This window comes from Neofelis nebulosa, chromosome 11 (genome assembly GCF_028018385.1).
Source record: "Neofelis nebulosa isolate mNeoNeb1 chromosome 11, mNeoNeb1.pri, whole genome shotgun sequence".
In the NCBI taxonomy this organism is placed as follows: Eukaryota; Metazoa; Chordata; class Mammalia; order Carnivora; family Felidae; genus Neofelis; species Neofelis nebulosa.
Genome location: NC_080792.1, coordinates 70,523,976 through 70,540,891, shown reverse-complemented (window position 1 = coordinate 70,540,891; position 16,916 = coordinate 70,523,976). Strand labels below are relative to the sequence as shown.

At 55.1% G+C, this 16,916-nt stretch overlaps 1 long non-coding RNA gene across 1 annotated transcript; it reads left to right on the top strand.

Moving 5' to 3' along the window:
* The first annotated feature begins 1,382 nt into the window (after positions 1-1,382).
* LOC131490602 (uncharacterized) lies at positions 1,383-11,881 on the top strand. The gene is made up of 3 exons (XR_009251145.1): positions 1,383-1,872; positions 2,446-2,547; positions 10,573-11,881. It is a non-coding gene; the product is annotated as an uncharacterized LOC131490602 (long non-coding RNA).
* The last annotated feature ends 5,035 nt before the right edge of the window (positions 11,882-16,916 follow it).

Genomic DNA, 16,916 nt, shown 5'->3' with positions numbered 1-16,916 from the left:
AACCGACTGAGCTCCCCCAGGCGCCCCATTTTTGTTCTACTTTAGGGAGGTAGGTAGGTGGCCATTCCTGGCCGGGGGACAAGTAAGGGCAAAAGCTGAGAGGTATGAGAAGTGAGAGAGACAGGTGAGTTCTCTCCTTGGAAAATGCTGGAAAATGGCCAGGTCCACAGCAGCCCCTCTCCCCCCCCCCCCCCCCCCCCCCGCCCCATGTCTTCCTTCCCTGCCAGGGCCACCAAACCCACAGCATCTCATGCAAATCGTATGCAAATCTCCTGCCTCCCATCAGCCCTGCGGCACCCAGAGGAGTGGGAAATATTCTCGTTTGGGTCCTTCCCTTCATTAATTTCCGAGCCGTAGTACATTACTCATGGATAATTAAGAGTGAGCTATTAATACAACATTTAATATTCAAGTGCAGCGAAGAGGAGAGAGCTGTTAAGGCACAGAATCCTATTTCGCAAGACATTGCGGCTTAGCGATGAGATATTTTTTTCACCTTCCCGAAGCTCAGGATTGCTCGCCTCAAAGTGTGGGCCTGAGAACTTCATTTATTGATAGAATTCGGAGAAGACCTTAAATCACCAGGAAATCCATGCGAAGAGCCCCGTGGAGATGGCCGGCCGGATGTGGGACTGTCTCCGTGGGGCGTGTCTGGGGCCAGGGATGGTCCAGCTGTCCCCTGGCTGACAGGGGACTGACGGCAAGCGGGCCAGGCAGAGGCAGAGATAAAGGAAGAACCGCGGAAACGTGGTCTACACCTGGGGCGGGGGATGAGATGGGCTGTGGAGCAGCCGGAATCCAGGCACCCACAAACCTTGTTCATCCCGGCTGGAGGCTAACCCAGTTTCGACTGCCCCAACCCCCTCCCCGTGTGACCTTGAAAATAAAGATGCTCCTGTGTTTCGGTCTTACTGGTCCCCAGGGCCTGACACGGTAAAGGAGCTCACTGAACATATTTGAGCGGCCTGAGGCCTCAGTTTCCAAAGCCATAAAATGGGCGCTCAGTGGAACCATCTCTAAGGGCCGGTTCCCACCTTCTTGGAAGGGGGTAGCTGCATGCGGCACGGGAGGGTCCCCTGAATGCCAGTAGTTGTCCAGTCACGGAGGCCGTGTGGCCTGTGTGGGCCGCAGAGCTGGGTCACACCCTGGGCCAGCTCCTCACTCGCTCTGTGGCAAGATCTGTCACCTGCTGTAAAGTGGAAGTTGACTGCCGAGTGAATGCATGGGCAGGACGGGGCGCCCCGTGGGTAAGTGATAACCCGCTGCTGGCAGAATGCCGTTCTGTTGTTTTGATGGTGGCTTTGCTGTGCAAGGATTGAGCGGCCCAGGGAGACGGGGTTGGGGTATCGGGGAGGGGGCGGGACCCGCGGGCAGAGGGATGGAGGTGGAACAAAGCCACTGTTCGCAAGGCGCGAGCTGGGCACTTCCACATGGACGGGTCCAACTCCCACACCCCAACCTGCAGGAGCAACTTGGGGCCCAGGAGGCCCAGAGACGTTGAGGAACCTGTCCGAAGCTGCTCAGCAGAGCCCAGTCCTCAGGCTCCTGGATCTCTGTCTCCAAGGCCTGTGCTATGCGTCCTCGCCTGGGACTCCGGGGAACTCTTCCCAGGTGGGTGTAACAAGCTGGGGCTCAGAGTCAGATGGACCTAAGTCCTAATTCCAGCTTCGCTCTGTGTCATCATAGCAGTTATTTCTGATTTCAGCACGCAGGCCCCTCATCTTGAAATGGGACTAACAGAATGAGAACCACCCTGCGGTGGCCGTGCGGAAGGGCCAGTGGAGCACAGCTCTCTGGGCCTGTGGGAATTGCTCCACACCTCTCCCCACCGGAAATGACCTCTCTACCCATTTCACAGACGAGAAAACGAAGGTTCGTAGAGGCAAAGCAGCCCTCGGGGTCACGAAGTAGCAGGCTTGTGTTTGAACCCAGAGGTGTCTGAACCCAAAGGGAGCCTTACTACACCCGTGTCAATACTAGATTAGTTAATATCATGATGATGGTGATACAGTTACCGATCTCTTCTCCTGCTGACCCCTGGGGAGGCTCCCTGTCCCCACCACCCTCCGAAGTGGGTGGTGATAAGCCTCTGGTGTTTCTCAGGGTGGGGATCCTGGTGGGACCCCTCCAACTCTGCGGGACAGAACACAGGTGGGCAGAGCAGTCCGTCCCCAGCCACATCCTGGCCCTACTCGCCCTGGCCTGAGGCAGTGAGAGGGACCTGTCACTGGTCCTCCTTTCTTGCCCACCATGGGCCTAACAAATGGGTTGTCACCTGTCTCCTGGCTTGCCCGTGCCTCCTGGACCTCCACCAGGCTCTACAGCCTGCCTCAGCCGTTGGAGGAAGGTGAGGGCACAACTTGGCTCCGGGGTCTGGAAGCGCCGTTGGATGGGGAGAGGACTCAGGGGTTCCCCGGAAACTTTTTCTCTCTGCTCCAACTCTAGAGTCATGGTTTTGGGTGAAGCAAGAATTTAGCAGAAAGGCTGGGATCTGAGGCACCAGAGAGGAGGCAGAGCTCCGCCGAGGGGTTCCTAAGCCTACCCCAGGTGAGTCCTGGAACTTATTTGATATTGCCTTGGTTGGTCTTCAAAAGGTCTGTGGCCCCCGGGCCCCTTGGGATCCAGGGACAAAACCGAGCCCCAGAGTGGGACACGGCGTGCCCAGGCTGCACGGCAGGCTGGCCGCAGGCTTAGGGTGTTTGAGACCCGGATGGGGATCATGTGCAGCCACGTGGAGCTGGGACTGTATCTCAGGGTGTCTGCCTCCCTGACCGGTGCTTCCATGCTCTCTGGGATGGCTCACCTTGCAGAATCCTGGGGAAACTTGATTTTCCAGTGGGGTACCGACGCCTGGCAATGTGGCAATGAGGCTATGAATGGGTGTCCTTTCTAGGGTGCTAGCAGGGAGAGTTTGAGTTCCTATGTTAAATGAGAAGCTCTCTGCGCAGTGTGGCCCCAGGGGCACTCACTAGAGGCAGGAAGGGAGCTGTTTCAGGACCCTACCACAGGGGCCCTCTGGCTCTTACTGGAAGGTGGAGAATTAAAATGAAGTAACGCTGCTCTCCGTGATGGTGGCCATATTTGATAATGGCTGCCATGATGGTGCTTACATTTCGCGTTGGCTGATGGCTGTGACATAATTGTGGAATTATGATGCTGGGCGAAATTAAGCAGTGGGCTGACAAAATTCCTAGATTTTCTGCTGAGTTCCCCAGAGGTAAAGGGAACATGACAAGAAAAAGGGAAATCGAGTAGTTGGAAGGAGCTGGATGTGGTCCAGCTCCTCGTTTCATGGAGGAGGAAAGGGATGCCCAGTGAGGGACTGTATCCAGGGCCGTGCAATGAGTCTCCAATGGCAGCCAGTCTCCGGGAGGAAGCATGACCTTCCCTGAGGGTATGCTTTCCTCCAAACACCGTGCGTGGCAAGGGTCACAGCCCAAGGTGACTCAGCTGGTAAAAGGCACGGCCTGGATCTGAAGGCAGAATGTCTGACCCTGAATCCAGGCCCTTCTCTGCTAGGCTCTCTGCGGAGGGCAGCCTACATATTCTGTGAACTTTGTGATGGTGGGGACCAGGCCTGCCTCCTTCTCTGTTCTGGTCCCAGTGCCCAGCCTGGCCCTCGGTGCAAATGTTTTAGAAAGACTTATTGAGTGAATGAAGAAATAAGAGAAGGATGTTATGTTCATTGTCTATGCATTCACCCACCTGTCCACCCATCTACCTTGGACTGAATGTTTGTATCCCCCCCAAAATTCATACTTGGAAGCTATAACCCCCAGTGTGGCTGTATTTGGAGATGGGGACTCTAGAAGAATCATTAAATTCAAATTAGGTAATAAAGATAGGGTCCTGATTCCATAGGTTTAGTATCCTTAAACGGAGAGACCCCAGAATGCTCTTCCCACCCCTTTCCCTGCACACATACAGAGGAATGGCCATGCAAGGACACAGCCAGAAGGCAGCCATCTATAAGCCACAAAGAGAGGTCTCACTGGGAACTGAGTCAGCTGGAACCTTGATCTTAGACTTCTAGCTTCCAGAACAGTGAGGAAATAAATTTCTGTTGTTTATGCCATACAGTCTACGGTATTTTGTCCTGGTGGTTTGAGCTGACTAGTGCACCTTCTATTCCCCTTTCCCTTTTTTTCTTTCCTTCTTTCCTTCTACCACTCATCCTGCCATCATTTCATCCTCCCATCTATCCATTCATCCACCCATCATCTATCCATCCATCCATTCATCCACCCATCATCTATCCATCCATCCATTCATCCACCCATCATCTATCCACCCATCATCTATCCACCCATCCATTCATCCACCCATCCATTCATCCACCCATCATCTATCCATCCATCCATCCATTCATCCACCCATCATCTATCCATCCATCCATTCATCCACCCATCATCTATCCATCCATCCATTCATCCACCCATCATCTATCCATCCATCCATTCATCCACCCATGCTTCCATCATTTCATCCATCCATCCAGCCATCATCTATCCATTCATATATCATCCTTCCTCTCTCCCCCTCATCCTTTCCTTTTCCCCTTCTTTCGCTTCTCCCCTCATCCACCCATCCTTTTGCCTTATCTTTCCTCTGCCCACCCCTTATCCATCCCACCCTGGCACTGCTGGGATGTCCCGACACCCTCAGCCCACTCCCTGCACCACAGCATTACCCCAAACCACATCAAAACCCGCTCCTGGGGCTTTCAGCCCAGGGATCTGATGGGACACCTTTGTATATTTTGTATCCATAACACCTAACTGTGGCAGTCTTTCTTACTCGGTTGTCACACAGCAAAACTTTGTTAAGTCAGATCAAAATTACCCTCTAAATATAAAAAAAAAAAATCCAGCCAGCCATATGTTCGTATGAGGTAACAAATAGAAAATTAATTTTATGTACATAAATAGGAATGATTAAACCCCCAGCAGCTGTCCAGGTATCTCACGCTGCAGAGGCTCGAGCATTCAGGGAGGACTTCTGGAGGGGAGGCTGGCCTGGAGAAGCCAGGTACCTGGGGGAAGGGCCCCCAAGGGGAGCTTGCCCAGAATTCCCAGCCACCTGTCCCGCCTGCTCCACCTCAGCCCCTCCCAGGCTGGCTCCATGCAAATCACCCAGGAGCCTCATTTGCATACACACCAGCTCATTTCCATATCCCCCAGCTCTGGGTGGTGCGATTGCCACAGGCTGGCTGAGAGCAGCCCTTTTGTTTTCACGTGCCATTCAGGGAGCTACTCCTTCCTCCTCCTCCTTGGGGGTGGGGGGGGGGAGAAAGAAAGAAAGGGAGAAGAAAGAAAAAGGAAGGGGGCAACCCTTCAAGACAAAGACACAGGCGCCATCTGGGCGACAGGAAGAAAATGCCACTGTCTGGAGTTTGGACCCTGGGGGAAGCGGGAGACAGGGGACAGGGCCTTGGGGTTGGCTGGAGTGGGGGACATCTTAGACTTGCCAGAACTGGCTGGAGTCTCATCGTTTACTTGGCTCTGGCATCCTGGGCAGGTGACCTTGAAGCCCATGGCTCTGTTTCCCGACCTGGGAAACCGCAGCCACCACCCCCCCCCCCCCCTGCCCCGCCCACCAGTGTGGGTGTCGCTGGCACTTAGCAGCTTCCCGGGCTCTACTCCTGTGTGGACCCCTGGCTGCAGGCCCCTGGTGGTGAAGGGTCCTAGAAGTGTCCCCAGCTCTGCCCTGCCCCTCCCCCTCTCCGTGCCTTGGTTTCCTTGGGGGGGGGGGGTAGGACCTTCAAGGGCGGGTTCCCTCAGGTTCTCCCTTCCTTCCACTGTTCAGTGAATGGCAAAAAAGCCAACATGGAGAGCGATGATAATAACAATAGGAATGTTAACGGTGCACGTAAGCAAGAACCCAGCCCTGGCCAAGCTCTGCACCTGACTTTCCTCATTTTATCCTCCTCACCACCCAGTGGCCCAGATTTTACTACCGTGTCCATTTTACAGATGAGGACACGGAGGCCCAAACCGAGGCCTCGGACCGTGATTTCTGCAGGCGAAGCTCTTGCCTCCTAGAGGACTTGGCTCCTGCTTCCTCCTAGTCCCCTCCCCACCAGGCCCCTGCTTGCAGAGCAGTGGCTGAACACCCTGCCGTGCATGAGTGGAAGGGGGTGGCACGCTGGCCATGCCAAGGATCAGGAAGCTGAGGGTTGCCCTATGTCAGTGAGGCAGACCAGGCACGAGGGGCCTGGAGTTTGCTGGGCTAGAAGTTGGAATGTCTTATGGGTGGAGGAAAGACACAAACGTGGGCTCTCGCACTTTGTTCCTGACCTTGTCATGTCCTTTCCATCCCGGATCCTGACCCTGCCTCTAAAAATACTTGCCCCTCATTTCTCATTACACCTCTCAGTTTCTCTCCTTTTCCGGGTTCCTGGTTGAGCGAATGTGGTGCAAAGGCCCTGTGGCCCACACATCTTTGGGTCTTTCTTCCTCTTCCTCTCATACATTTGCTTACATAGTGTGTATATGCGTGTGCGTGTGTGTATGTGTGTGTGACAATCCTACGAGCAGAAAGAACAGTTTTCAGTGCATGTATTTGTGTGTTCGTGTATGTATTAGGGCCCTTGTTTCTCCGTGGGGTTTAAGAGCATCGATTCTGCTGTCAGCTTCCCTGGGTTCAAATCTCAACCCTGCCAGCTGCCAGACGTGTGACTTCAAGCAAGCCATTTAACCTCTCAGAACCTCAGTTCCCTTGCCTGTAAAATGGGGATGATCATAGAACTTAGCCTTGTCGTGAGGATTGAATGAATAGCGCGTATATAACCGTGGAGAATGGAATTTGGCTCGTATGAAGCTCTCCACGGGGGTCAGCTATGATGACGATGGAGTGTGTTTGCACGTATGTGTCGGCGAGGGAGGGGGGAGGTGGGTGCAGCGAGCTGGGTCCAGAATTTTATCCGAGCCGGCACATATGTTGGGCTTATCACACGAGCATATTCACACACGCCCGTGTGGGCGGATGTCTGTACACACATATGCTGGAACACATGGACACGCCTGTATTTTGTGCACCTGTGTGCGTTGCGCGTGACATACTTATTCATGACGGGCAGACACGACCTAGTCGTCCAGGGACGCTTGTAAGGTATGGATTTGTGCTTGCTCAGAATATTTCATATCAGTGTTCATTAACTTGATTAATACCTTCATTTGTCTGGAAGGGTTTGGAGGGAAATCTAGCCAGCTCTTTCTGCAGGAGGTGTTAGGATTTGTCTCGAGCCCTGCTGAAGACACTCATTTCTTTCTCTCTCTCTCTCTCTCTCTCTCTCTCTCTCTCTCTTTTCCTTCCATCCTGGAATCCGGAGTGATCCCTGCTCCCCGGTCAGGAACCAGAGAGTGGCTCATAGGACCGGGGCAGGCCGGCAGAGCCCTCTGGGCGGGCGAGTAAGGCTTCTGCTGTCTGCAAGGCTGGATCTAGGAGCCGCTCTCTGGTCGCACCTGGGAACTACGTCCCTCCGCTGCACCCCGGGGGCCTGGGGCGGTGTCCGAAGCTCTTTATTTGGCCCCCGTCCTTCCCCCAAGTGTTTTCCCGAGGTTCACGTTGCCGTTTTAAATTTAGCAACATGCAAAGCCTTGTGTAACCCTGGCTGATTCATCTGTCCAGGCCTGGCTCCTGTGTGGGATCTGGGGACCTCTTGGAACCTTTTTGGAAGGGATAGAATTGGAACAATCAGGAGGGGGGGCTCAGAGGGGGACCCTTGAGTTCTCACCGGTCTCCTCCTAAAACACGTCTCCTTTCTTAATCGTTCCTCCCTGTCTGAAAGCCTCCAGGCCACCTGGTCATCTGCCTGTTTTTAGGTCGGATGAAGCAGGTGTCAAGCCAGGAACATTCAGCTAGGCATCAGACATGCGGGTCTGAGACCTGGCTCGCCTCAGAGTCTCTATGCAAGCCGGCAAGACCCTTTGCCTCCGTGGACCTCAATTTCCCCATCTATCCAATGGGCTCTCAGCTCCTCCCCTGGTCTCCTTGAGGATGGTGTGAAGACAGAATGGATGGGAGCTTGTCTGCGATATGTGATCTTGAGTTTCCCCGGAGGCCCTCACTCTAGAAATCCGTGTGGATCCGTCTGCTGCGGGGCGGGGACTATAGGGTGCGGAGTGGGGGGAGGGGGGGTCCCGAGAGGTCTTAATTTTTGTTGCCTCAGAGTCTGGCGTGCAGAGGTTTCTATGCACGGGGTCGCCGCAGCATGACGGCCCCCAGGAGTGGTCACTTCTGGAATGCGGCCGGCCCAAGGTCACACAGCCGGCGAGGGCCAGCTGGTGGTCGCTTTGTCCCCTGTGAGGGCATAGACCCTGGTGGTGACACAGGTCACCACTGTGCAAGTCCTGTGTGCGCCTGTCCGGGCGGAGGAGGGTGAGGGATTAGCACCCAGGGACACACGGCCACTTGAGGAGGCTGCCGGCTCCCTGGGAGGCCTGGCGAGGTGGTCATCGGGCCAGCTGCTCTCGGGGGAGGGGAGAGGAGAACCTGACACCCCAGAACACTTGGCCGTGTCGCTCCCAGGGGATTTGGTGGGTAAGCTAGTTGGGTACACGCTGTGCTGGGTGGCCAGGAGGTGGGGGAGTCGGTACATTCTTTGTGAGTCCAGCACGGTGCCAGGCACCCAGGAGACCCTCCACTCATATTTTGTATGAATAATAAAGAGGAAAAACTCTGGCTCTCCCCGCCTGACACCCCAAGTCAGGCTTCCCCGGTTCAATATACATTCCCACCGTGATCTCACAACCTAGATCCAGAAGCCTGGGGGGCGCCATGGCCCTCCATGCACCACCCACCTCCGAGGCCCGGTGGCTCCGCCTCCCAGTGTATCCAGACCCACCCTCTGCCCTCTCGCGCCCTCACCACCGTCTCTGCCTGCTCTGCTCCTCCTGCGCCTTCTGGTCTCTTCTCCACCAGAGGCGGAGGCCGTCCTGGCCAAGTGTAAGCGGTCACGTCAGCCCCCTCCTCAAAGCCTGTGGCTTTTAAAACCAAATGTAAACTCGGCCAACCACATGCCCTCGGCTTCTCGTTCCTCATGAGGCCCCGGCCCCATTGCTCTCAGCTGTGCTCCTTAGACATGCCAAGGTCAACTGGGCTCCCGCTTCAGACCTTTGCTCAAGGTTTGCTCTTTATGTTCCCACGGCTGGTTTCTTCTTGTCTGGCAGGTGCCACCAGTATTTGAAGCTTTGTTCTTAGCTCCTTGTGGTTCTTTCTTGTGGTCATTATCTTGATATTAAGTTATAGGGACATGTCTGGAACAGGATTGGGATGACTCTGGGGGAGTGGAGAGGCCTCCCGTACTAGGATGGGCTATTTGCCATGTAGTCCTCCATTAAACTGTTATTCTCTCTCCTTCCCTTCTGTCCATCCATCCATCCATCCATCCACCATCCATCCATCCAATCATCTGTCCACCTGTCCACTTGTTCATCTCTCCATCCATCCATTTATCATCCATCCATCTGCCTATCTATCCATGCACCCATCTGTGGATCCACCCACCCATCCATCTGTCCATTCATCTGTCCATCCATCCACCATCCACCTGTGTATCCAACCATCCTTCCTTCCTTCCATCCTTCCATCCATCCACCCACCCATCCATCTATCCATTCATCTGTCTATCCATCCACCATCCATCTGTGTATCCTTCCTTCCTTCCTTCCTTCCTTCCTTCCTTCCTTCCTTCCATCCACCCATCCATCCATCCATCCACCCATCCATCTATCCATTCACCTGTCCATCCGTCCACCCATCTACCTGTGTACTTGTCCACCTACCATCCACCTGTGTATCCATCCATCCATCCATCTTTCCTTCCTTTCATCCTTCCACCCATCCATCCACCATCCACCTGTATATCCATCCATCCATCCATCCATCCATCCATCCACTGATCCATCCATCTACCCACCTATTCATCTATCCACCCATCCTTTCTTCCATTCATCCATCTACCCACCCATTCTCACAATGTTTTTTAAGCTCTTTTTTCTCGACCGGGCCAAGATATACAATCTTGCTGTGCCTCAGTTCTCTTTTCTTTAGAATGGGACAAACATACCTCCCTCACAGGGCTGCTGTGTGGATCACATGGGAAAGGCGTGCATGGTTCCTAAGGTGTGCCTGGCACAGAGGAAGGGTTCAGCCAACACGTGTCTCGGAAGCCCTGGCACCAGGATCCGGATTCGGGAGACGGGTGTCTACCCCCTCCTCGAGCCCCTGTGCCTGGAGAGCCTCTACCTAGTCTTCCTCAGCAAGTTCATGCTTCGAGGGTTCAGCCACGTCACACCACACCTGTGGAAGGGGAGGGAGGCCCCCCTGCCCAGGTGACCCCTGGGGCGTGGGGGCAGCCTGTCCCTTAGTCCTGGTGAAGGACCGTGGGGAGGAGGCGCCATGAGCTGCCAGGCTGTGTGTGGATGTGGGGCCTCTGTCTCCTCCGTAACTCTGCTCGCCTCTCTCTTGTGCCTCCCCGTTTCCCTTCTCTCGCCCTCCCCTCCCCCCCTCCTCCTCCCCTTCTCCCTCCCCTTTCCCAACGCTCACTCTCTTCCTCTCACTCAACATCAGCAGGACCACCTGCTTCCCCGGTCTGGACCTGCTTGTCTCACAGCATCACACAATAACAGCCGTATTCTTAGACCCCGAGAGTGACCGACCGCCTGTCACAGCTGAGCCGCACAAGGGCTGAGGCGCAGAGAACGCTAGAATCAGACAACCGCCGAGTGGAGAATCCTGGGATCTAAGCACTTGGAAGTCTGCAGTAGGGGCTCATCGAATCTCGGAAAACATGAGAACTTTGGGGCCACAGGATTTCAGAATCACGGGAAGCACTCCTCGGGGCCCGCTGCGCGAGGTTGCGATACCCCACCCCTGTATCGCCGCCATCTTTCTTTCGCGAATATTCATTGAGCACGTATTATGCGCCAAGCTCTGTTCCAGGCCACTTGGGGATAAATCCGTAAACTAAGCAGGCAAAAATTTCCTACCCTCTGGACTTCCCTCACAGAGGGGTCGTGACCACACGTAACGACCGACGTGGCAGGTTAGGACGTGAGTGCTGTGGGACTTGGCCATAGCTCAGTACCCCTGGTATGGTCCACTCCATAGTTTTCTGTAAGTTGGCTCACTTTACACACACAAATATTTTTTTAAATATATGTATATATATATATATATTTTTTTTTTTTTAAGAGAGAGAGAGCACACGCGCACACGCACGTGAGTGGGGGAGGGGCAGAGAGAGAGGGAGACCCAGAATCCGAAGCAGACTCCAGGCTCTGAGCAGTCAGCACAGAGCCTGACGCGGGGCTCGAACCCACGGACCGCGAGATCATGACCTGAGCCGAAGTCAGACGCTTAAACACCTGAGCCACTGGGGTGCCCCCACAAATATTTATATATTTAAAGGAAGTTTCCCATTGCTGATAATAACGGGAACCCAATATAAGTGACCACCAACAGAAACACCATGAAAATAAAACGCTGTGCTGAGACACCTGACTGGATGGTGTGCCTCCCCTTCCCTGAGATCTCGGGAGGCCTGCACCCCCTCTGTTGTGAAAGGCAATTGGAGGGTATGGGAGCCGCCGAAGACAGGAAGTTGTAAGGGCAGAAAATAGTTGAGAAAGCACACGACAATGTTTAGACATTCCCTTCAGGCACCACTGAAATCCTCAGGCCTCGCTCAGCCCACCCCTCTGGGCCACTGATTAGCTGTGTGACATCAGGCATGCCGTGTTACCTCTCTGAGCCTCAGTTTCCCCACCTGGAAACAGGGGCATGATGAATGCACCTTCATCCCGGTTGGTACAGGGGTGAATCAAAAGGGCTTCGGGTGAGCTGAAGGCTCAGAGGGGTTAGTAATCCCTCCCCCTGCGCCCCCACGTTCTGGGCACATCTGTACAGCTGCAGGGGAAGGTCCTCAGACCCAACCCCTCGCAGGCCACCCATGCCCCTCAAGCCTTCTCCTCTGCCTCCTGATCAGCCTGGCCCCAGTGGGAGCCTCCTCTGGGCTGAGCCCTCCGGGGCAGCGGCTCCGGGGCAATTTATGGGTCTGCTGTTTGGTCCTGCCTGATTGCTCTCGGCATTGGTGCTGACTCCCACCCCCAGGGCTGTATTTCATGCCCGCGGAGACTTAGGGCCCCAGCATTTTCCTGCAGGGAAATCCGGGCTGAGGGGAACGCTAATGCTCACGCCCACTTTCCTGGTGGCGTGAAGTCCAGGGGTGGTTCGTTCATTTGTTCACTCTCTCACTCACTCACTCACTCACCTGTTTAAGCTGTACCTGCCCTGGACAAAGCGCTGGGGTGCGGTCACGAGTAGAACGCGGTTCCCGTCCTGCTGCAGCTCGCGCTCCTAAATGTGACAGGCTTTGTCGCCGGAACCCCAGGGTGCGGGGGCAGACTGAGAAGGCCAGGAAGGCTTCCTGGTGGTGGCGGCAGTGGGGAGCATATAAGCTGAGTTGCCGAAGGACAAGGAGGAGCCTTCCAGGGTTGGTGGCTGGGAGCTGGGAGGAAGTGGGGGGGGGGAAGGGGAGGTGGGGAGGGACCGGCATGTGCAAAGTCTCAGAGTGGGGAGAGGGAGGGGGGCGTCTGAAGAGGCAGCTGGGGCACAGGGTGAGGGGGGTGGCAGTAGGGGGACGATGCTGGGAGCAGCAGGCCAGGTCTCTGGCCATGGCAAAGACTGTGTCCTGAGGGCTGTGGGGGCCGCGGAGGCGGGGCCAGGAGACCGGCCCGGTCAGCTCTGAGGAGGGGGTCTGGGGGTGTCAGGGAGGTGACAGGGAAATGGCCAAGGACGCTGTTGCAGCGTCCAGGAGAGATGGGGACCGGCAGTGTGTGTGTGTGTGTGTGGGCGGGGGGGGGGGGGGGGTAGTGGATGCACCTGTGTTTCTTGGGCTACTTTGATGCAGACGACAAATCTCTTAAATACCAGACAGGCAGAGTCCCCGTGGCCCTCGAGGCTCTCGCCTCCCGTCTCCTTTCCTGAGCTGCCCTTGGGGTACACATTCTGCTTCCAGCTCCTGGAGCTGTTGGGTACAGCGGTGGGGGGAGGATGGGGCTACGGGGTAGGGGCGGCACCCTGGGTGGGGGGCAGAGGTGCGAGAGGGAATGGCCCTTCTCCCTGCTCTGGGCCACCCCTCCGGTGTCACCAGGGACTCTGTGGTGTTTCCTTCTGTGTTTCTCTCCGCAGTGCTAATTTCGCCCTCCCTCTCCACTTCCTTTCGTTCAATATATATATATATATAAACTTTTTAAATGCTTTTTTATTTTTGAGAGACAGAGCACGAGCAGGGGAGGGGCAGAGAGAGAGGGAGACGGAATCCGAAGCAGGCTCCAGGCTCCGAGCCGTCAGCCCAGAGCCCGACGCGGGGCTCGAACTCATGAACCGCGAGATCACGACCTGAGCCGCAGTCAGATGCTCAACCGACTGAACCCCCCCCCCCCCCCCCAGGTGTCGCCCATTCAGAACATATGTATTGAGAGCTCACTATGTTCCAGATGCTCTTATAGGCACTGGGGACACAGCACAGAGCGGATCAGGCCGAGGCCCCTGACCTCACGGACCTTCCATTCCAACAGAAGGAAGACCAGTGGGGAACAAACCAGGTCAAACTAGAGAGTACGTGGGCGATAAAAATAAAGTAGAGAAGAGAGCCAGTGGGCATTGGGGAGGTCAGTCCCCCAGGAGAACGGATTCTCCCGAGTTGGATCCGTGATTCCTGGGCTCACTCTTTGCTCGAACTACCTTACGTGCGGAGTCACAAATGGTACACGGCACGGCTTGGCATGTTTTTAAACTTTCTGCAAAGGCAAGCATCCCATATGTATGTTCCGTGATTGCTTTTTTGGCTCGACGTTCTCGTTTGAGACTGATCCTTGCTGATACGTGACGCTCCAGCTGACACGCTGTCACCGTGATAGACTCTTCCACGGTATGAATATGTCACTACTCATTGAATCATCCTCCCGGTGATGGACATTTAGGTTGTTTCCAATTTTTTTTTTCTTTTACCACCCAAGCTGTAGGAACTTTCTTGTACCAGTCGACACCCTCGGCCTCCAGTGTTCTTTTAGGAAAGAAAGCCACCTGGTGACAGAAAGCCAATAGTTCCTGTCAAGCCGCTCAAGGGTGCTTCACGATGACGGCAATGACGAGGAAAACGAACAGCTCCCAGGTACTGAGTGCTTACTTCATCCGGGTGTGTTGCAAGCCCTGTAGCTGACAGGTTCCCTTCTACCTTCCCACGCCACGAGGCAGACCCCGGTGTCGATCTCAAGTGACAGGCATCGGTGTGGAGACCAGAGAGGCTAAGCAGCTCTCCCAAGGTCACCCAGCTGGATTGCAAGCCCAATGAGTGTACCCGCTGCCTTGCTCCATCTAGTCCCTCTTCCTGCAGCACGCTCCCTCCAGCCACAGTGGCCACCGTCGGGTCCCTCAAACACCTGCATCTTGGTCCTAACGCTGAGCATACTTAACTGCTATTCCTCCTGCCCAGAATGCTTTTCCAGCCTCGTCTCCCATGTTGTCTCACAGGCCCCTTCCCGGACCCTTTATTGTTTCTCCTACCCAGCACTCGCTATAGGTATAAGTACCTGGACGTTGGGGTCATGGGGTATGTGTATGAGTTGCATCAGCGGGTTCCTCGATTTTCATCTCTGTCCTTAGCACCGAGCGACGACATCTGGCACACACTTGTGAGGAAACGCAGGGACGGAACACCCGCTCCACGCCAGGCTGGGTACTTCACACTTACCAACTCGCTTATCTCTCAAAGTATCCTTCGAACTGGGGGCACCAAAGAAGCATTAAGTGACTTGCCGGGGGTCATACAACATGGACAAAGAAAGACGGGATCTGGAGTAGGACACATAATGCCCCAAACTTTACTGAAACTACCTTACGGGTGAAGTCACAAATGGCACACGGCACGGATTGGCATGTTTTTAAATTTTCGGCAAAGGCAAGAAACACATATGCACATTCCGTGATTGCTTTTTTGGCTGCACAGTCTCATTAGAGATTAAACCTTGCTGATACGTGATACTCCAGCGGCCAGAAGGTCACTGTGATAGATGAACCCTAACCCTAACCCTAAACCCTAACCTTAACCCTAACCCGTAAATTGTAACCCTATCAAAAACCCATGATCTAGCCCTAACCCATAACCTTTAAACCTGGCCCTCACCCTGACAGGTAACCCCTAACCCTAACTCTAACCGTAATACCTAGCCTTAACTCCTAACCCTAGTCCTTAACCCTAACCCTAGCCTTAAACCCTAACCCTAGCCTTAACCAGTAACTGCTAACCCTAACCTATAACCATTAACCCTAACCCCTAATCCTAACACCAACCCTAACACCTAGCGAAAACCCGAAATGTTAACCACAAACCTTAACCATAACCCTTAGACCTAACCGCTAACCCTAACCCTAACCCTAGCCCTAACCCCTAACCCTAGCTCTAACCCATAACTCCTAACCCTAGCCCTAGCCCCTAAACTGTAACCCCTAACCCTCACCCTAACCAGTAACCACTAACCCTAACTCTAACCCTAAACACCTAGCCCTAACTCCTAACCCTAGCCTTAACCTCTAAACCTAACCCCTAATCCCTAATCCTAACCTACAACCTCTAACCACTAACCCTAACCCCTAATCCTAACACTAACCCTAACACGAAGCCCTAACCCCTAACCCTAACCCAAACCCTAACCATAATCCCTAGCCCTAACCCCTAACCCTAGCCCTAACCCCTAACCCTAACCCCAAACCCTAACCATAACCCATAGCCCTAACCCCTAACTCTAGCCCTAACCCCTAACCCTAACCCCAAACCCTAACCATACCCCTAGCCCTAACCCCTAACCCTAGCCCTAACCCCTAACCCTAACCCCAAACCCTAACCATAACCCCTAGCCCTAACCCCTAACCCTAGCCCTAACCCCTAACCCTAACCCTAACCAGGTCTGCCTGGCTCATGTCACCACGACCTTCACTTGTCTTCACAGACACTTGAGTATAACAGATGTCACATAGCAGAGATCAGATACGCCACCTGCATTTCACAAAAGGGGAAACAGAGGCCCAGAGAGGGACCAAGACTTGCCCATGGTCACACAGAGCACTGGCAGCAACCAAGGCCCAGCTCCCGTCACCTCCTGGACTCACAGGCCCCCAGCCACCCTGGCCCAGGCCCCACCACCCCATCAGAATGACGGTGACATGTGTCCTGCCTGTCTTTCCGCAGTGGGGGCCAGTGGCCAGGGATGTGGCTGAGGAGGTAAGCCCGGTGGCGGAGTACGGGACGCAAGGATCAGAGACATGTCTGTCACTGTGGCCGGATGCTCACGGCGGCTCCATTATTCAGGTCATCGGGCTGGAGCCACCAGGTGGGGGAGGGAGGGCCCGCTGCAGCCAGGATGGTCAGCTGGCTGGGCTGCGGGGGGCCGCAGGGCCCCGGGAGCTGTCACCGCTGACTGATGGATGGGGACAGCTTCCAGTCGCCGGCCATCCCCGCCACGAGCCCCGTGGCCATCTCTGCGGCCGCCCACGCTGGCCTCCCGCCCAGCGCCTCGCTTTGAACGTCCACAAGGCCTTTTGTTCCCGCAGCGGGGGCTGGGCGGGCAGCATCGAGGGGCCCCTTTCAGAGGAAGGAGCCGCCTGCTGAGGCTTCTCTCTGCCCCCAACCCCCACTGCGTTCTTCTAATTACCTGTGGGCAGGAGGGCCGGCTGAGGGGCCAGCTAAGCGGTTAGGAAGCTGCCTGGGGGTGGTGGCAGCCAGAGAGGCCTCGAATTCCAGCCCCCCCCCCCCGGATCCCAGATGGGAAACCGAGGCCCAGAGAGGGCAGCAGCCCTGCCCGAAGTCACACAGCAGGTCGGCGGTAGGGCTTGAGCCGGACCCAGGGGGGTAG